Source organism: Pinus tabuliformis, chromosome 6 (genome assembly GCF_031772625.1).
Source record: "Pinus tabuliformis cultivar Carrire ecotype Pingquan chromosome 6, CPIR1, whole genome shotgun sequence".
Taxonomy (NCBI): Eukaryota; Viridiplantae; Streptophyta; class Pinopsida; order Pinales; family Pinaceae; genus Pinus; species Pinus tabuliformis.
Genome location: NC_142292.1, coordinates 117,174,420 through 117,185,221, shown reverse-complemented (window position 1 = coordinate 117,185,221; position 10,802 = coordinate 117,174,420).

Here is a 10,802-nt window from a genome sequence, read left to right as displayed (position 1 = left end):
ATCTCAATCTAAGTTGCAACAATTAAGGCACTTCCGATGGATGGTTTTTTTTTTCAACAATTCCACTTGGTGATAAGGTATAAGAAAGGTATCTACAATAAAGTTGTTGATATCTTTCTAGGCCTATTATTAGTGGAGCTACTTTACTCAAGGACAATTCTATTTTTCATGAAAGTTATATTGTGCAGAATGCATTAAACAGTGACTTTCAGGATATTTATGCAAGCTTGAGTCAAGGTAACCAAGTAGAGGAATTGGATTATCATTTGCATGATAACTTGTTGTACCATCTTTGTAAGATTTGTATTCCACAGGGAGAAAGAGTCAACATCATAAGAGAGGCACAGACTTCTCTTATTGCTAGTCATTTTGATGTAAGTAAGACAGTGGCACATCTACAGAGGTATTGTTATTGGCCTCGTATGGTTGAAAGTGTGACACTTTTTATTAAAGGGTGTTCATTATGTGCAGTTAGTAAGCCTAGCAATAGGAAGTTAGGACTGTACACACCTCTTCTGGTACCTTCAAGAACATGGGAGAGTGTTTCCATGGATTTTGTAGGAAGTCTTCCATTGTCGAAAAGAGGTCATGATCATTTGTATGTACTTGTGGATAGGTTCAACAAAATGTGTATTTTGATGCCATGTAAAAAGAAAATTATAGCTGAACAAACTGCTCCGTTATTCTTTCATAATGTATGGGTGCATTTTGGATTGCCCACATCCATTATTAGTGATCGAGATTCTCACTTTTTTGGGAATTTTTGGTCAATCTTGTGGGGATTCATGGACACCAAATCGAAAAAGAGTACATCATTTCATCCGCAAACAGATGGTCAAACAAAACCGTGATACATATTCTTCATGGGTATTTCAACAAGCATCCTAAGTTGTGGGATGAACATTTGCACTACATTCAGCATGCTTACAACCGGGTCAAGCACTCTTCAACTCAAACATCGCCATTTGAAGCATGTTTGGGATACTTACCTAAGTCTCCTTTGGATTTCATTTTTGGAAAGGATGTTTCTATTGCTGCTCATAGTGACATAGAAAAGGCAATAAGGTCCATTGAACAAATCCAATTGGTACATCAAAGAGTTCAAGAACATCTGGAAAAGAGCGAAGGCAAGTACAAGTCAAGGCACGACAAGCATCGGGTAGATCACAAGTTCCAAGTCAGTGATGAAGTTTGGCTTCACATTAGCAAACAAAGGCTCCAAGGAGAAGGTAAAAAGCTGAAACCAATTAGATATGGTCCATTCATAATTCTAGAAAATATTGGTGACAATGCCTTCAGGTTGGATTTGCCTTCATATATGCAAATTTATGTTGTTGTTAATGTGGAAAATTTAAGGTTGTATGAGCCTCCTTTGATTGAAGATCAAGGAGAGAATGTTCAAATTCCATCCATTGAAGATTTCTCTCCTAAATACCTTGATGAAATACATCAAGACACCATTCTTGACAGAATAACGAGGTCTTCAAAATGAGGGAATGTAGATAACCTTCGTGTGGGGCTCAAAGGAACAAATCCTTCCAAAGCCAAATGGATCGAGATTGTAAAGGTGAGGGAATTGTACCCTCACCTATTGAACAATTGAAAGTGATCTTTTAGGGTCCAAAAGCTTCTAGTGGGGAGGAATGATCAGGTGCTCAAAATTTTTCTCAAAAATCAAAGTTGTCGGAGCAGTGTGCAACCGAACGAACACACAGTGCTTGTAATCCTGAATCATGCGCAACTCATTTCGCATGAAACGGACTCCGTATGCTCCCAGAAACATGTTTTGTTCGTTTTCTAAACATGCAAATTAAAAAATATATATATATATATATAGATATGCAGGCAGCCCAGTCAGTAGTCCGTACTGTTGATATGGCACTGACTGGGCATGCCTATGTGGCAGGGTGACTGTGCATATGACTATTTTCCTCCAATGAATTAGATGGTGCCAAGTGACATGATTTTATTGGTGTTGATTTGGGTGATTTTGATTGGTTAGTTGGTGGCCAACCACAGGCTTCCACGTGGCCTAGCCAGGGGCTGCCACGTGGCAGCTCGAGGGCCACCAAAAATTGGGTTAAGGTCCAGGCAGCAGTGGTAGGGGTCAAATCCGCAACCTCCAAACTCCAAGCACCAAGTCTAACCAACACACCATACTTTATTGCTTATTATATTATGGCATGTAGCTTGTATTTAAACCTTAAGTGGTGCGTCATTCGACAAAGGGGCCAGCCCCTGGGTGCGTGCCGCCCAACAGAACCATGGAAGAGCGAAGTGGGGGCCCGGTGAGTGGGGGTGGGTCGTTGAACTTAGCCCCGGGCATGTGGCGCCCCCACATGACCTAAATTTTTGGGATTAAGGCCTCATTGGGCATTTAATCCATCCAACAAATTCACCCAGAATTAGGAGAAATCGGCACTCACTTAGCAAAATTGTGGGATGGTGCCGGATTTTGGGGAAATTGAGGTGTGATTAGCATAAATACTTGGGGAAGCCATAACTTCTTTAGTTTTTTACCAAATCAGGAGCAAAAATAGGTCTTACGGGCATTTTTGGGCATTCTGGAGCCACTGGAGTAGGTTTTCGAGTTGTTTGAGCATTGTAAACTGATGTATTCACACTTTTGAGCATAATAGAGAGGGCCAAGCCATTACAAGCTCGACCAAGGAGGCATATCCCAGGCGGGGTGAACTCTTTCATCATGTGTTGTTGTGATATTGTTTTGGTGATGTTCTTGTTTGTTGTATGTTGTTGTTTAGTCATTTGTTTATGTTAATTTATACATGAAATTTACATAAAAACACTCAAAAACTCATGATAGAACTTGCAATTAACCTCATGAATCCTTAAGCACTTTTACATATTTTGAAGAGAAATTTAGCACAAAAAATTTGATTTTCCCAATTAGATCAGATCACCATCAGAAATGGTCCACATACCTTCAAACAGTTCCATTTGAACTTTAAGTACAAGAAGGGTAGCACCAATAATGTTGCAGACTGCCTCAGCTGACAACCAATCATAGCGTTGATCATTGTGCTCGGCTCTTATGGGCACAAGACTTCGAGGTGGACACATCTTTACAAGAGAGATCCAGAATTCAGCAGCACATACCAAGCACTCCTGGAAGGGAAGCAAGTTCAAAATTTTATCTTCCAGGATACATTGTTATGCCACCTGGGACACATATGTGTTCCTTCAAGCGAGCATTCCAAGTTGATTTGGGAGACGCACTATAGTTGGGTCGCTAGGCATTTCGGAGTAGAGAAAATAGTGGCAGTAATGCAGAAGTATTTTTATTGGCTGAAACTTCGTCATCATGTTGGGAAGTACATTAGATCTTGTAGAATTTCCTGCAAATTCTCTACAAATATACCTTTCAGATCTATGTAGAAAATATGACTGTAGATTAACTCAATAATGCAATATACCAAAGAAAAATACTATAATCTACTTCTACTATCAAACTTGTGGAAGCTTAAAGATAGAGCAAGAATCGAGATGAACACATATAACCAAAAGAAGAAGAATCAATGCACATGAAACATAGAAAATACTCAAGGGAAAGCCTCAACTAAAAACCCCACTATCTGTATTATCATACAAGGTGGAAATACATCAAAATTACACAAAGCCTTAGCTCTCACAACTAGCCAACTCTCATTACAATCCTCCTGGATGCTCACAGGAAAAATTGACTTCTCATAAGCCTTCCTCTCTGCCCTCCAAGTTCCTATTTCCTTGCGCAGTTTCCCCTAGGTGATCTAGCTGTTACCAAATGTAATACTGATCACTTACACTAATCTCACACCCTGTCAAACTGTGCAATCCTCAAGGAACCTTCCCTTGACTGCATGGATGAGTTTCCTTTATAGGAAAACACATGCATCTGATACTAACCTATCCTTGACATTTAGCTCAGCTGGGTCTTTCTTTGAATAGACATGCATGAGTTTCTGATGAGGGAATATTCGGTTATCTGGAGTACACTGCTTGAGTGCATGCATGCATCAACTGACTGATAACTCACAATTAGTTCCTCAAATAGTTTGGAACTAATTTAACTGGACTTAAATCAGTAAACTGAGCTAACTAATTACAACTCAAATATAACTCAATCTTATCTCCTTAATTAAGGGATAATCTCCTTAATTTAAGGGATAATTATTACATGACTTCAAAAATACTTCTAACTTGAATTTCTCCAACTAATTAATCCATAATGAATTAATTATTTATTTTTCAAGCAGCTGGTGAGAATAAATTCGAATTTTAATTCACAATTTTAACTCAAGGAAAAATTAAAATTGGAATATTTTGGATTCTATTTTATCATTTCTTGTTGCTATTTTCAACACTCCCTCTCAACAAGAAAGGAATTCAACTCGATCTCGATCCTGAACCTTTGGAATGTTCTGCATGCAACACTTCTCTCTAGTTTTGTTGCTCCAGCAACTCCAAAAACAAAAAAAACATCCAACCTGAATCAATATGATGCATCTGTCATCAAAGTCTCTGACTGCTATTGCCTCTGTCAACTGAAAACTCTACACTTCTGCTGACTCGGCCTTTCTGCACTATTGTCAATCCTTCTCTGCACTCTTCAGTATCTAATAGCTCTAGCCTTTGTCACTTTGATCTCTGACTGCATCAATCTCACTAATTCCTCCCGCTACTATGTACTTTGGGCTCCTGTAGCAAGGTATGATCCATGAGATAAAACCTCTCAATGGACCTTGCCCAATTTCAGCCTTCATGGGACTATCACTTCACATTGCCCCACCTCACACTTGGAGGTATGGCTGCATTTGATCCCTCTGCCCACTTCTCCAATTGTGGCTCCTCCGCAATTGTCTGAGACTTCTTTTGGCATTGCATGTTGAGAGGTAATTTACTCTCCCTCTCAACCACCAAGTCTCTAACATTTGCCTTACTCCTCAAGGTTGTGCATGCATATTGAACCTCAAGATCATACAGGTTCTTAACTCGTGAACCAATCTGATTCACCTGTCTCATGGTGATGTGTCTAAGGAAAGCCTTTCCCTTACTAAAACAACATCGTAGCCTTTGTCCTCCAACATCGCGACCGATATCAAGTTCTTCTTCAGTCCAGGCACGTACTTCACATCTTTCAAGGTGATAGGAGCTCCATGCTCCCTCCGAAAAGTAACCGTGCCCACTCTTGAAACACTAGACCTTTCGTTGTCACCCATATCTATGCGCAACTTGAAGTATTTCTCCTCCAAGGTACTGAATAAAATTTTATTGTCGGTCATGTGGAATGAGGCTCCATTGTCAAGATACCAACCACAAACCATCATCGATGACACCATGCATGTGATGAGAGTAAAGTCCAGTTAGAACTGAGAGGCTAATGCCTCACCTTCCGATCCATCTGATGATCCCTTCTTGGACTTCTTCGATGGGCAATTAGTCGCATAATGACCCATCTCATGACAATTAAAGCATCTCACTTTAGACTTGTCACCCTTCTTCCCTCCATGAGAAGAATTTGATTCGGAATGGGATGCCTTCCCCTTCCCTTTCCTTGCCTTACTTGCTAAGGCCAGATTTTCTTCATCATCATCCTTGGACGAAGAACCATCTTGTGTTCTCCTCCTGATATCCTTCTGCATGAGATCTGACCACAATCGTTCCCAATCCGACAGTTTCTCCCTTCCATTCACAAAGTCCTCGTAGCTATTCCATCTCTTTGGAAGGCCAAGGAGAACGAGGCTCACCATATCATCATCGGCAGTAGTTATTCCCACACTTCCAAGCTCATCTCTACAGGTGGTGAGCTTGTTCAGATATGTGGAAATAGTATCGTCGTTCTTGTAGGTTTTAACCCCGTACAGAAATTACCTGCATACGAATTCTAAAACACATAAAATAAACAATGCGAGAGCATAACACATAAAACACATATACACAGAGATTTTCCCCTGGATCCCAAAATCGGGACTACCAGCTTGATTTTTCATTATGTTCCTTTCAATGTTACAATACATTTTTATACATGCCGAAGCATCCAAAACCATGGACCGAAAACCATCGCGTCCAAAAAAACATGTGCGAAAATCATGCACAAAAACATAGGTGGGTCCTCCCAACCTAACATAGGGTCCAAACCAAAATTTTCCGAGGCCCTGCCCCAGACCCCATAAAGTTGGGTTAGGGGTACCCCTTAAACCCCATGTGACCCCCCCTCTAACCCCCTAGTTAACTACGTGGGCTAGTTGTGGAAAGAATATAACACAACCCAACAGTTCTCCATCTTGATTCTTCAAAGCTTATCCTTGAGCGCCAATTTCCTCTAGTCGCTACTGTTCTGGTAGAGGTCCTTCAATGTCTTCCACATTGAATATGGAGTATCCTTCCCATGGAGACTCGAGACAATATGGTCTCGAACTCCCTCAAGGATGATCCGTCTCGCCCTCGCCACACACTTCTTCCACTCAGCTAATTCTTGTGCATTAGTTGAACCTAGCTTTGGGATTTCTTGATCAATGAAATCCTTCAAGCCATTGTCTTCTAATACAGCCTCCATGTGATCTTTCCATGCTATGTAATTTGAGCTACCTTCCAAGGCATACTCGAGTCTCAAGCCATAGAACGCCATTGGCCAACCTTGAAGTATGATAAGAATTTGATTTTCACCTGCAACCCCAAACTTCAAACTTTGAATTCTCTTCTCCATATATTGTTCACAGCTCCGATAAACTCAGCTCTGATACCATGTAGAATTTCCTGCAAATTCTCTACAAATCTACCTCTGAGATCTATGTAGAAAATCTAACTGTAGATTAACTCGATAATGCAATATACCAAAGCAAAATACTATAATCTACTTCTACTATCAAACTTGTGGAATCTTAAAGATAGAGCAAGAATCTAGCTGAACACATATAACCAGAAGAAGAAGAATCAATGCACATGAAACACAGAAAATACTCAGGGGAAAGCCTCAGCTAAAAACCCCACTATCTGTATTATCATACAAGGTGGAAATACATCAGAATTACAAAAAGCCTTAGCTCTCACAGCTAACCAGCTCTCAGTACAATCCTCCTGGATGCTCACAGGCAAAATTGACTTCTCATAAGCCTTCCTCTCTGCCCTCCAAGCTCCTATTTCCTTGTGCAATTTCTCCTGGGTGATCCAAATGTTACCAAGTGTAACACTAATCTCACACCCTGTAAAATTGTGCAATCCTCAAGGAACCTTCCCTTGACTGCATGGATGAGTTTCCTTTATAGGAAAACACATGCAACTGATAGTAACATGTCCTTGACATTTAGCTCAACTGGGTCTTTCTCTGAATAGACATGCATGAGTTTCTGATGAGGGAATCTTCAGTTATCTGGAGTACACTAGTTGAGTGCATGCATGCATCAACTGACTGATAACTCACAATTAGTTCCTCAAACAGTTTGGAACTAATTTAACTGGACTTAACTCAGTAAACTGAGCTAACTAATTACAACTCAAATGTAACTCGATCTTATCTCCTTAATTAAGGGATAATCTCCTTAATTTAATTGATAATTGTCGCATGACTTCAAAAAGACTTCTAACTTGAATTTCTCCAACTAATCAATCCATAATGAATTAATTAATTATTTTTTTAATAGCAGGTGAGCCTAAATTCGAATTTTAATTCAAGGACAAAATAAAATTGGAATATTTTGGATTCTATTTTTATCATTTCTTGTTTCTATTTTCAACAGATCTTGCACCACCTGTGCCATTGCCAAACCAAACATCAAGAAGCAAGGCCTATATACTCCTCTACCTACTCCTATTCGACCTTGAGAATCCATCTCGATGGATTACATGTCAGGCCTTGTCAGGCGGAAAGAGTCGATAGTGCGGACACAACCAACCTCCCTAAGAGCCTAAGACTCTCTAGTGACAAACAAGACAAATAAGAGCAATCCTTCTCTAAACATGCATTTACTATATAAGAAATCAAGTGTTTAGATCCTACCTGTAGTCCAACGCTGTTGTAGCAGTCCAGCCTCGCTGATCCGGATGAGCTCCTCCTTCACTTCGAAACCTGCATTCACTAACAATCAAACGATTAAATAGCACTTGATAATCTCATAAAATAAAACATATTTAACATATAGACCAAGGAGTATATGAAACAACTCATAAATAACAAGTTATTGAGAAGAATGGACTCATTTGCATTAATAGGAAACAAAAGGAACAATTACAACCTGAGCCTTGGTGTTGTGCAAGTCCCTCCCAGGGTCCATCAAGAGTTCTCCTTTACTTTGACAAAGCTCACCCACTTCCAAATGGAACAAGTAAGGATGGGAATCTCTCCTCACAAGCTTCTAAATGGGAGTCCTAATTCCTGCAGCATCTACCCTTAGAAATGTTTAGCTTTCAACCTCCTCCTCCTTCTGGCCCAATGCCTGTATTTATAGTGCTGAAGAGGAAGTTAATCAGGTCCACCATCAATGGGATAATCCCCTCTTTGGATGGGATAGCTCCTCTCTTGATGGGATAAGTTCCTCTTTCATAGGGGTACATGAACCATCTGGAGGCGCTCAATACACATCAAACAACCTTCTAGAATGCTCTAGAAATGACCACAAGTAACTTTTTTGGAGTGAAACTTGCACCTTTTGACCTTTACAGGAGTACGCACCCATTGCTTTACATACAGAGCGTACAAGTACGCAGGTATTGTGAACTTGAAGTGCGTACACACAGGTAAGGCTAAGAGAAACTGCGTACCCAGAGATATATAGATTTTTAATGACTTTCTCTCTTTCTTGAAGTTTGACATGGAGAGCAGAGGTATGAGGCTTGCCAAGGAGGATAGTATGACAGTTGATGGAGCCATACTAACTGCAAATAGTCATGGTGACAAATTTTAGTGTAACAGATTGCCCCCTAAAGTGCGAAGCCTGTAGTAGATTAGGGTTTCATATTATCTAGGAAGGGTGAAGTACTTTATCATTTCAAGGATTATCTTGTGGAGAGCCCAGTCGGAACCTGCAAGTATTCAACACAAAATACATATATATGATCATATCATCGCTGAGGTAGGCATTCCCATACTCAGATTGAAAACTTTAACTAATTGACTATCTACTGCTCTGATACAGGAATGATTTTGCAGTACATAATAATCATAGACTTTTGTAGACACAGTATGGACGCAGCCATCTGTTTATGATTAGTCTACTAGATAATGAATACAAAACTCCTCGCAGCCTGGATGGTGGAAACTAGATCCAGGGTCTTCATTTCTACTTCCCGAATTGGTACGATTCTAGCCATGTGAATAAATGAGTTGATGTCGAACATGGTAGAAACCACTTGATTACCAGTCGATGATGTAAACTGTTAACAAGTGTGAGAGAGACCACCAGTAATGTCAATGGTTCTCAAAGTACCCAGTACAATCCATGAGATGTGAATGAATGAGTTGATGTCGAACATTTCACGAAATCCTTCGATCGAAAGTCAATGATGTAAATTGACGTCAAAGGCGAGAAACCTGCCATTGATGCATGCAGACTTCAAGGTACTGACGATCTCTAAGTCATCTTTCTAGATAATGTGCTGATGTCGATAGAAAGCGACCCGTTGCAGGCAAGCCCGCAACACGAAATCATAGTTCAAGCTGAAGAAATATTGCTGTAAGGACTGACTCAGGGATGGTCAAAATGGATGACAAGTATTTTGCAGATGAAAGTTTTATTTGCAGACCTCTTGAACACATAACGACACAACAGATGGCTTGGTAACAAATGACTCAAAGTTAATCCCCGGAACCCGGCTGAAGACTTTCAATGTGGTTTGATCAACTGTGAAGCAAAGGATTTCCCAACCCAGGTGAATGAAAAGTGTCGTGTTCAAGAGTGGTAATAAGGTTTCTTCTGAGACAAAGGATAACAAATAGGCTCATTCTTCTCTCTTTTCCCCCACCATTTCTGGCAAGTACCTCTTTATTTTTAACAAGCTTGAGGAGGATAACATATGCTTGATTATAAGCTCATCCTTCAGATGAGTCCAACTTAGTTTAGATTCGGACCCTAAGAAGGAGTGGTCCGTGCCTGTTTGTAATCGAACAGGTCCTTTACTGTGAAATTTTAACGAGTCCAGTATAGGAGAAACTCGGCGTTTTTCAATTTTTAGGGAGTCTGAAAAAACTAAAGAAGACTCCAAGGTGAACTTTTTCGTAAATTTGTGTCTCCCAAGCCCGAAAAAGTATAAAATAATACCTGAGAGAACCGCTTGATCTTGCGACCAAGGAGTACTTTCATGATTAGTGCCTTTGACCTGAAAAGTAAAAAGTGATCAAGGACACGTCGTTTTATTTCCAATATCGAGTTTGAAACGACAAAAACCCGGCAATCTTTTCGCGTTTTTACGGTCGGAAAAGGGCTATAAGAAGACCGTCTTTTAATTCCATTTTAACGAGTGTAAAAGAAAAATCTCGGCAATCTTTTCATATTTTGAGAGTCTGAAAAGGGCTTAAAAGAGAACTCCAAGGTTTCACTTTTTCGTAAGTTTTAACGAGTTCGAAAAAATGATAAAAATGTACTCATGGTTTTCATTTTTTCGTAAGTTTTAATGAGTTCGAAAAAATGATAAAAATGTACTCATATGGCTGACTTTCAATTTAATTTACGAGCAGGAAAAGACGGAAAGAACTCAGCATTTTCATTTGTTTTACGAGAATGAAAAATAGCAAAATAATCTCGAGATTTTCATGAGTTTAACGAGTCTTGAAAATAACTGAAATTGACTCGAGATAGGTTTCATTTTTACAA